This window comes from Aotus nancymaae, unplaced genomic scaffold (genome assembly GCF_030222135.1).
Source record: "Aotus nancymaae isolate 86718 unplaced genomic scaffold, 86718_ANA_hifiasm-v0.15.2.pri h1tg000039l, whole genome shotgun sequence".
Classification (NCBI taxonomy): domain Eukaryota; kingdom Metazoa; phylum Chordata; class Mammalia; order Primates; family Aotidae; genus Aotus; species Aotus nancymaae.
This window is the reverse complement of record NW_026988453.1, coordinates 3,445,383-3,453,388: the sequence shown is the minus strand read 5'-3', so window position 1 is coordinate 3,453,388 and position 8,006 is coordinate 3,445,383.

Here is an 8,006-nt window from a genome sequence, read left to right as displayed (position 1 = left end):
TTCTGTCATCCATAGGGAGTGACTCGCCTCCGGGAAACATGGCTGGAATTAGTCTGACGCTGTAAAGAGGTACTGTAACTATGGGCCATTCAGCTGGGATCAGACCTTGTCGGCACGCCGTGGGTAATATTTCCGCTGAACCAAAGACATGAGTGACAAAACTACAGGCTGAGAAGCACATTCACAATGGAGGGAAAAAAAGATATCTATCTCACTTTTTTTTTTTAGGAAAAATTTTGTTGGGGAATTTCTTTAATTAATTTATTTTTTTGAGACAGAGTCTTGCACTGTTGCCCAGGCTGGAGTGCAGTAGTGCGATCTCAGCTCGCTGCAACCTCCGCCTCCCTGCAACCTCTGCCTCCCGGGTTCAAGTGATTCTCCTACCTCTGCCTCCCAAGTAGCTGGTATTACAGGTGCCCACCACCATGCCTGGCTAATTTTTTGTATTTTTAATAGAGACATGGTTTCACTATGTTGGCCAGGCTGGTCTAGAACTCCTGACCTCATGATCTGCCTGCCTCAGCTTCCCAAAGTGCTAGGATTACAGGTGTCAGCCACCTTGCCTGACCGGGGAATTTAAATCTCCATACTCATTGCTGCTTGAGCGTGATCAGGCCTCTATGGGGACATCTCAAAATTCTGGTATAAAAAGCCCTTTTTTGTTGAAAAGAAGAAGAGATGGGGGACATTTTTATAAATGCTGACATTAAGTAAGCACAAATTATATGCAAATAGAATTCCTCCGGGTATGTAATATTGAGTCTAGAGTTGAAATAGCTTTGGTAATGTAGCTACACTAATTGGTGCTTGTGAGGGGCAAACTGAGGTACTTTTGGATAAGAACACAGCTGGTGTGACTTCTAAAACTTTCTGCATTCATCAGCAAACTTTTTGGTTCATCAGGCCCAGGGCCTGCAGGGTGGTTGGAGGAGGGGCATAGGGGAACCACCCTGATCACTGATTGCTCTGATTTTTCACTGTACTTACCTGCGAGTTGTAACCCCTCCCTTCCCTTCCCCTCCTCTTCCCTCCCCTCCCCTCCCCTCCCCTCCCCTCCCCTCCTCTCTCCAGACAGAGCCTTGCTCTGTTGCCCAGGCTGGAGTATAGCGGCCTTATCTCGGCTCACTGCAACCTGCATCTCCCAGGTTTAAGCAATTCTCCTGTCTCAGTCTCCAGAGTAGCTGGGATCACAGGTGCACACCACCACATCTGGCTAATTTTTGTATTTTTAGTAGAGATGGGGTTTCACCATGTTGGCCAGGCTGGTTTCGAATGCATGACATCGTGATCTACCCGCCTCGGCCTCCCAAAGTGCTGGGATTACCAGCGTAAGCCACTGTGCCTGTCTGACTTTTCCTCTTTTCTCCCAATTATGGGTGCAAGTCTACCTATAAAGGCATTGCATATCCCTAAGGAGTTTGGGGGCTGGCAGGGCTGGCTTGGGTATTGGCTCTTAACTGTAGACAATTTGCAGTTTTGTGTTTTCTGTAAGAGGAGGGAGGAGAACTATGAAGTCTGGTTCTGTGTCTGACCCAAACTGAATGGCCCATAGTTACAGGATAGGAATGAGTGAGGCGGGGTGGGTTGTGAGGTGTCTACGCTGCTTGGGTTTCTAGCACTGTGACTGGGAGAGTAATCAGTGATCAGAAAAGCACCACCCTCTCATCTAAGTGAGGAACATAAATATAAGCCAAAGGAAAAATTTAGAGAAAAGGAAATTATTTTTTTTTCTTTTTATTGCATTTTAGGTTTTGGGGTACATGTGAAGAACATGCAAGATTGTTGCATAGGTGCATACGTGGCAGTGTGATTTGCTGCCTTCCTCCCCTTCACCTATATGTGGCATTTCTCCCCATGCTGTCTCTCCCCAACTCCCCACCCCGCACTGTCCCTCCCCTATTTCCCCCCAACAGACCCCAGTGTGTGATGCTCCCTTCCCTGTGTCTGTGTGTTCTCATTGTTCAACACCTGCCTATGAGTGAGAACATGCGTTGTTTGATTTTGTGTTCTTGTGTCAGTTTACTGAGAATGATGGTTTCCAGTTTCATCCATGTCCCTACAAAGGACGCGAACTCATCGTTTTTGATGGCTGCATAATATTCCATGGTGTATATGTGCCACATTTTCCCTGTCCAGTCCATCCCATCATCGATGGGCATTTGGGTTGGTTCCAGGTCTTTGCTATTGTAAACTGTGCTGCAATGAACATTCGTGTGCATGTGTCCTTATAGTAGAACGATTTATAATCCTTTGGATATATACCCAGTAATGGGATTGCTGGGTCAAATGGAATTTCCATTTCTAGGTCCTTGAGGAATCACCACACTGTCTTCCACAATGGTTGAACTAATTTACACTCCCACCAACAGTGTAAAGTGTTCCTATTTCTCCACATCCTCTCCAGCATCTGTTGTCTCCAGATTTTTTAATGATCGCCATTCTATCTGGCATGAGATGGTCTCTTAACGTAGTTTTGATTTGCATTTCTCTAATGACCAGTGATGATGAGCATTTTTTCATATGTTTGTTGGCCTCATGTATGTCGAGAAAAGGAAATTATAACACTTAGGAGTAGTCTAGGTGTTCCCTGACATCATTAATCATTCATTTGGCTTCCTTGTGGTTCTTCTCATTTAAAAAAAAAATGAGTAAGAGTGAACAAGGAATTGGCCATCAGGGTTGAAGGAAGAGCCACTTATGATGAATGGTAGCTCCTTGTGGAAAGTGCTTCATGTTACAGTTTTAAACTTATTTCATTGAGGATTTCAAGCAAAAAATACACCCTTTATCAATGTGCTTCAGCCTCTTTTGCTCTTTATTCACCTGGCTCCTTGCGGGTAACGGAGGTCACTCTGGGAAATAGATTATTGACTCGTACTAAAATGTTACTACCAGAAATGGTAAGACTGGGTCAATTCCAGTTAATGCTGGTCATTTGGAAGAGTTTTAACAAACACAAAATTTAAACTATGTGAGTGTCGTCCCCTAGTGATTAATAATCAGTTTGGCAAAGGAATTGTTTTCTTCAATTCACCACACTTACCTGCAAGTCGTGACTTCGTCTTCTCTTTCTTCCCAATTAGGGGTGCAAGTCTACCTATAAAGGCACTGCACATCCTTAAGGAGTTCGGGGGCTGGCAGGACTGGCTTGGGTATTGGCTTTTAACTGTAGGAAATTTGCAGTTTTGTGTTTTCTGTAAGAGAGGAGAAGGGAGCTATGAAGTCTGGTTCTGTGGCACTGGCTCCTGAATATTAGCTCATTCTGCTCGGGGCGAATTTAAACTGTGCATACACCTCTTGTAGCCTTGCTTAAGAACTAGCGAAGAGTGGTTTCCAAAATACAGTGTGTGCACTGTGGACATACAAAAGGAAAAAGTTGGAATTTCCTTTTCTGTTTTTATCTCATTCCCCTGTATTTCCCCCCTTGTATTTTTTTTTAGCAAATATTTTATGCCACACCTAATCTAGTAGAGCACAGGTTCACAATCCCTTATCCATGATCCTAGTGTTTTAAAAGCTTTGAAAACCTGAAGTTATTTTGTAATTCATTTGGCCGTTCGGCCTGAACTGGCCTGAACTGAAGTGTGGCAAGAGTCTTTATTTAATGCAATTGGTAGGAATAATGAGAATGATCATCCATTTCTTTGTAGAACTCTTAATGTGTTTCACTATGTGACGCTGCCCTGGATCCCCACTGGGGTGTTACATAATGTATGGTATTTGCACCCTATTATTTTGCTAAAATTGGAAAAATCTGAAGCTTATTTGGTTCTTAGGATTCTGAGTAATTATTTTGGACATGTAGTTGAATATAATTTATAGACGAGAAAATAGGCATATGCTGCAGGTGTAAGCTCAAGGGTTTTTGTTTTTTACTAACACGGCGTATGAATCTTGGAGCCCACTGCACCAGACCCTGGTGACTCTGACGTTGACCTCATCAGGACCCAGGCCTCCTGACTCATTCGGCAGGTCAGGCCAGTCAAGGACTCTTACCGAGCGCCCTTTGCTTACCCACCTTGGTTAAAGAGAGATGAGAGAAGGACAGATGTGAGGTGCAGACCAAAGACAAAAAGAATAAAAGGTTCTACGTATCTTTGCTGGAAGAGTCTCATGGCCTAGAGCCTGACAAGACATTTCTTAGGATGGGGAACTCATGGCTGAATTCTAGAAATTAAGATTAATTTTCTACCCATGTTAAATATTGTGATTTTTTTTGACAATTAATGGAAGCAACTGTTTCTATTTTCAATGAAGGGGAGAAAGAGACAGACACAGAGAGAGAACAAGAATGTAGGTTTGTAAATGATGAATTAAGTAGAAAGTTCCAGTTTCTCAACTGTCATGATGCGATGATGAAATCATAGTAATAAGAGGAATCGAATGATTTAAAGCAATGTGAACAATTGGTACAGCATCTCAAAAATGTTTTTAAGGAGACTTCCTCAGCTTTTTCACAAGTCATCACAATATTTATTTTATATTCAGTGACTTACAAAAGAAACTTAGTACAATTCTGAAGGATTTTGCCTACAAACGTTCACATTTAGCTTTGTGGACAGGACTGCAAAGTCCTTTCTGCTAAGGGGCTTGAACGTTTGTCATGGTATTTACTCCACAGTAGCAGAATGCCTGGTGTAGTATTTGCTTCTGGAGTTTTTTGGTTGACTCTGGGGACACCGAGTGTCACTCTGACTCCAGTAAGTAATGCCAATGGCACAGGTAGATGGATCTGACAGGCCTGAGGACTAACAGCATCTCAGCCGCCTTTCTCCAATGAAGGCTATACATCAGCACTTGGAATCTGCCGGAGCCGAAGAGGGTGACAAGGGAATAACATCCCTTTCTCTTCCATCGACAGGGGTAATAACTCCTCACTCCCTAGGGACAGATTGTAAACGCCAATAGCCAGGAGCTGTGAAGCAGGGAGGGTAGAAGAATTGAAAATTAAAGAGGGAGTGGAAATTTTGTGTAAGGCTTTAGTGAGATGGAATAAACCATCAAACGTCAATCTTTTAATTGCCTTGTGGTTGACACAGGGGTTTGCAAATGTTCATTTTGATTGCTTAAGCTGATTGTTAAAAGTCATGTATATTACATAAATGTGGGTTTATGCTTTATGTGTATGTTTTACTAGTGAATGTTATAATGTCCTGATGTTTAATATGTAAATTTCTTCAAGTCATTGTTTTAAAGTCCTTATTGACAACATATTTAAAAATATCTTTCTGAAGAAAGGTGCGCCAAATGCATTAGACTGCTTATGTAATCTGATGTCTTTATTTCCTCTTGCATATCCATGTATTTATTGCAGCCAAACATGAGGGTATTCAGTGTATGCATATTACATACAGTATTTCCTGAAGGTTAATAAGAATTTCTGTTTTCAAGTTAACCATCACAATGACTTAAGTGCCCTATGGACATCAGTCTTCTGGTGGCAACCAATAGTAAACAGATAGTTCTTAAGGTCTATAGTACTAAGGAGAGTTTCACATTCATGGCAGCACATGAATAACTGAATTTTGGGACCCAAATGTTGCTTTGAATTAAATGTGGTACAAAGAAAAATGTAACTTTTTAGAATATCACACTGTTTGGAAACAGATGCCTTCGGGCGCCTCCTGCTTTACAGGAACCACACTTATTTAGTTTTTAAACTAGGACTGGTGTTTAGTTAAATCTCCTGCGGACTCAGTTCACTGAAGGTGACAGAAGTACTCACTCGAGCTCAATGAGAAGTCGACGCGACCGTAAATTTTTCAGGCAGCGACAGGAGATCTTGTTATAGGAGTCAGAACGGGGGTCAGGGCAGAGCCTGTTGATGATTGAGGAAAAGAGAAGTAAATTCATTCTGCTTCAGGCACTTTGTCAAGTGCCAGTAGCTTACCATTGAGAGCTAGTCACCCGTCCTAGTCTTACAGCCCTAGAGGTCACTCATTTGATATAAATCATAGCACCGCATAGGCGCGGCAACCTATTGCCACTCGGGATGAAATAAAAAAGAGGAATGCTGCTTTCGGAATGGAAATGACTACGAATATCCCACCACATGTTGCTGTTTAATGCAATATGTAGTTAGATATTGATCTCCCGAATCAAGTCATTAAAATGTGCAGTTTTTGTTTATTGGAATGAAGCAATTAAATGGTTCAGTTATGCCAGACCTTACCTTTTCTGATGAAAACTATTGATTTCTTGCCACAGCTTTATAAGCGACAATGTTTTTGATTACTCTTGACAAACCTCCTTGGAGTGTTAATTAAAATCGTACCAGATGAGCAGGTGTGGGAGATCATTAGATCGCCCGGATCACACGTCTCCACTTCATATTCTGCAGCCTTGCATAATGAATAGGGCACAAGAGGGGAAAAACAATATCTTCATCAGCAGAATTAGCATCTTCACTTTTTAAAAAACTAGGTGACATTACATTTTATAGTACAGATGCTGTTGAATCATTGGCTCATTCCTACCACTACATTTGATCGAAATTTGCTTTTTATGTTTCGCTTTAATTTTTGAGTATCTAATGAGTTGCTGTTGTTGTTTCCGAGGTAGCAAATATTTAAACACTTATTTATACAGAAAATTGAGGAATCAAATAAAGCTCTTTCACTGCTTATGCAGATGAAGTCATGAATATTAATGTAGATCATTTAACACTTAAAAAAATCCCCTCAGTAAGATAGCCTCAATGTGATTTAAAAAAATATTTTACTACTTATTTTTGGGACCTATATGAAATATGATTATTTAGAAATATGATCTCTTGAAGATTGCAGTCTGTTGATTTGGAATAGAACTTTGTTTTCGTGGCTATTTAAAGATTGTTACATTTGGAAAATCAAAAATACTTAAATGATAATTTATAAAATCAGAAACAAATGATATTTAAGTTTTTGAGAAATGAAATAATCTTTACATTGAGGCCATTTTTTATGGAAGATGATTTAATTATTACTTCATTAATATGGGCATTGAAATGAACTTTTTTCATTTTTGTATAATGCAAAGAATTTAGATAATTGGAATTAGACTTAAAATCCTCTGTGAACTGGAGTCTGTAGATAGCAAGACAGCTTGTATTTCTCAGATTCATAGGACCCGAAGAGAACTTTAAGAGGTCATCTAATCCAATCCCCTGCTGCCAAAGTAGCTGTTTAAAAATGCACTATTTTTCATTAGTGTGGAATTTTAAAAAGGATTAATGAATTTATAAATGTATTATTTACAATGTTCTGATCATGTGTGTCTAACTGGAGCTAACTGTTAGATTTTGAAATAATAAGTTGCATGCGTGTATTTTAGAATATTGACTTCTTCTAGTAGAATGATTTATGGTTTACAAAGTGGTTTTCCATTTATATTCTTTCATTTGATTAATAACCAAGTTTTACGTCTCAGGAAATGTCTTATCATTTTTTAAATGAAACTGTGGCTCAGTGTACCCAACTGACTTAGCAATGTTTATATAATCAAGTTATTTGATGTAACATTGTTGTTTCATAGCTGCTATTATGGATAGCTTCTAGAAAGCATAAGTAAACCCGAAATTGTTATTTCTGTCAGTAGGTGAAGGTTATTTATGTTTTGTAGGTGAAATATAAAGCTCAGATAAGAACTTCAATCCAATATTCTAGTATTAAAATCTCATTTACTATTTCTAACAAGTCCCACAAGTAGTAATTGTGCTCTACCGACCAGTTAAGCAAAATATTACAAGTAATAAACATACATGTAGCTTTGTAGAGTCTCAGAATTCTAATCTTAGAAACTGTATGTGCTTCGTATTTGAGATAACAAGCCACCACAAAACATAGTAGTCTATGAGAAAGAAATTATTTATTTTTGCTTATGAATCTTCAGCTTGAGCAGAGCTCGTCTCTACCCATGTGGCATTGGTGGGACAGCTGGACTAGGGGCTGGAAAATCTGATTTCAAGATGGCTCACTCTGATGGTTGGTGAGTTGGTGCTGAATGTCATCTAGGAACCAAGCCAGAGC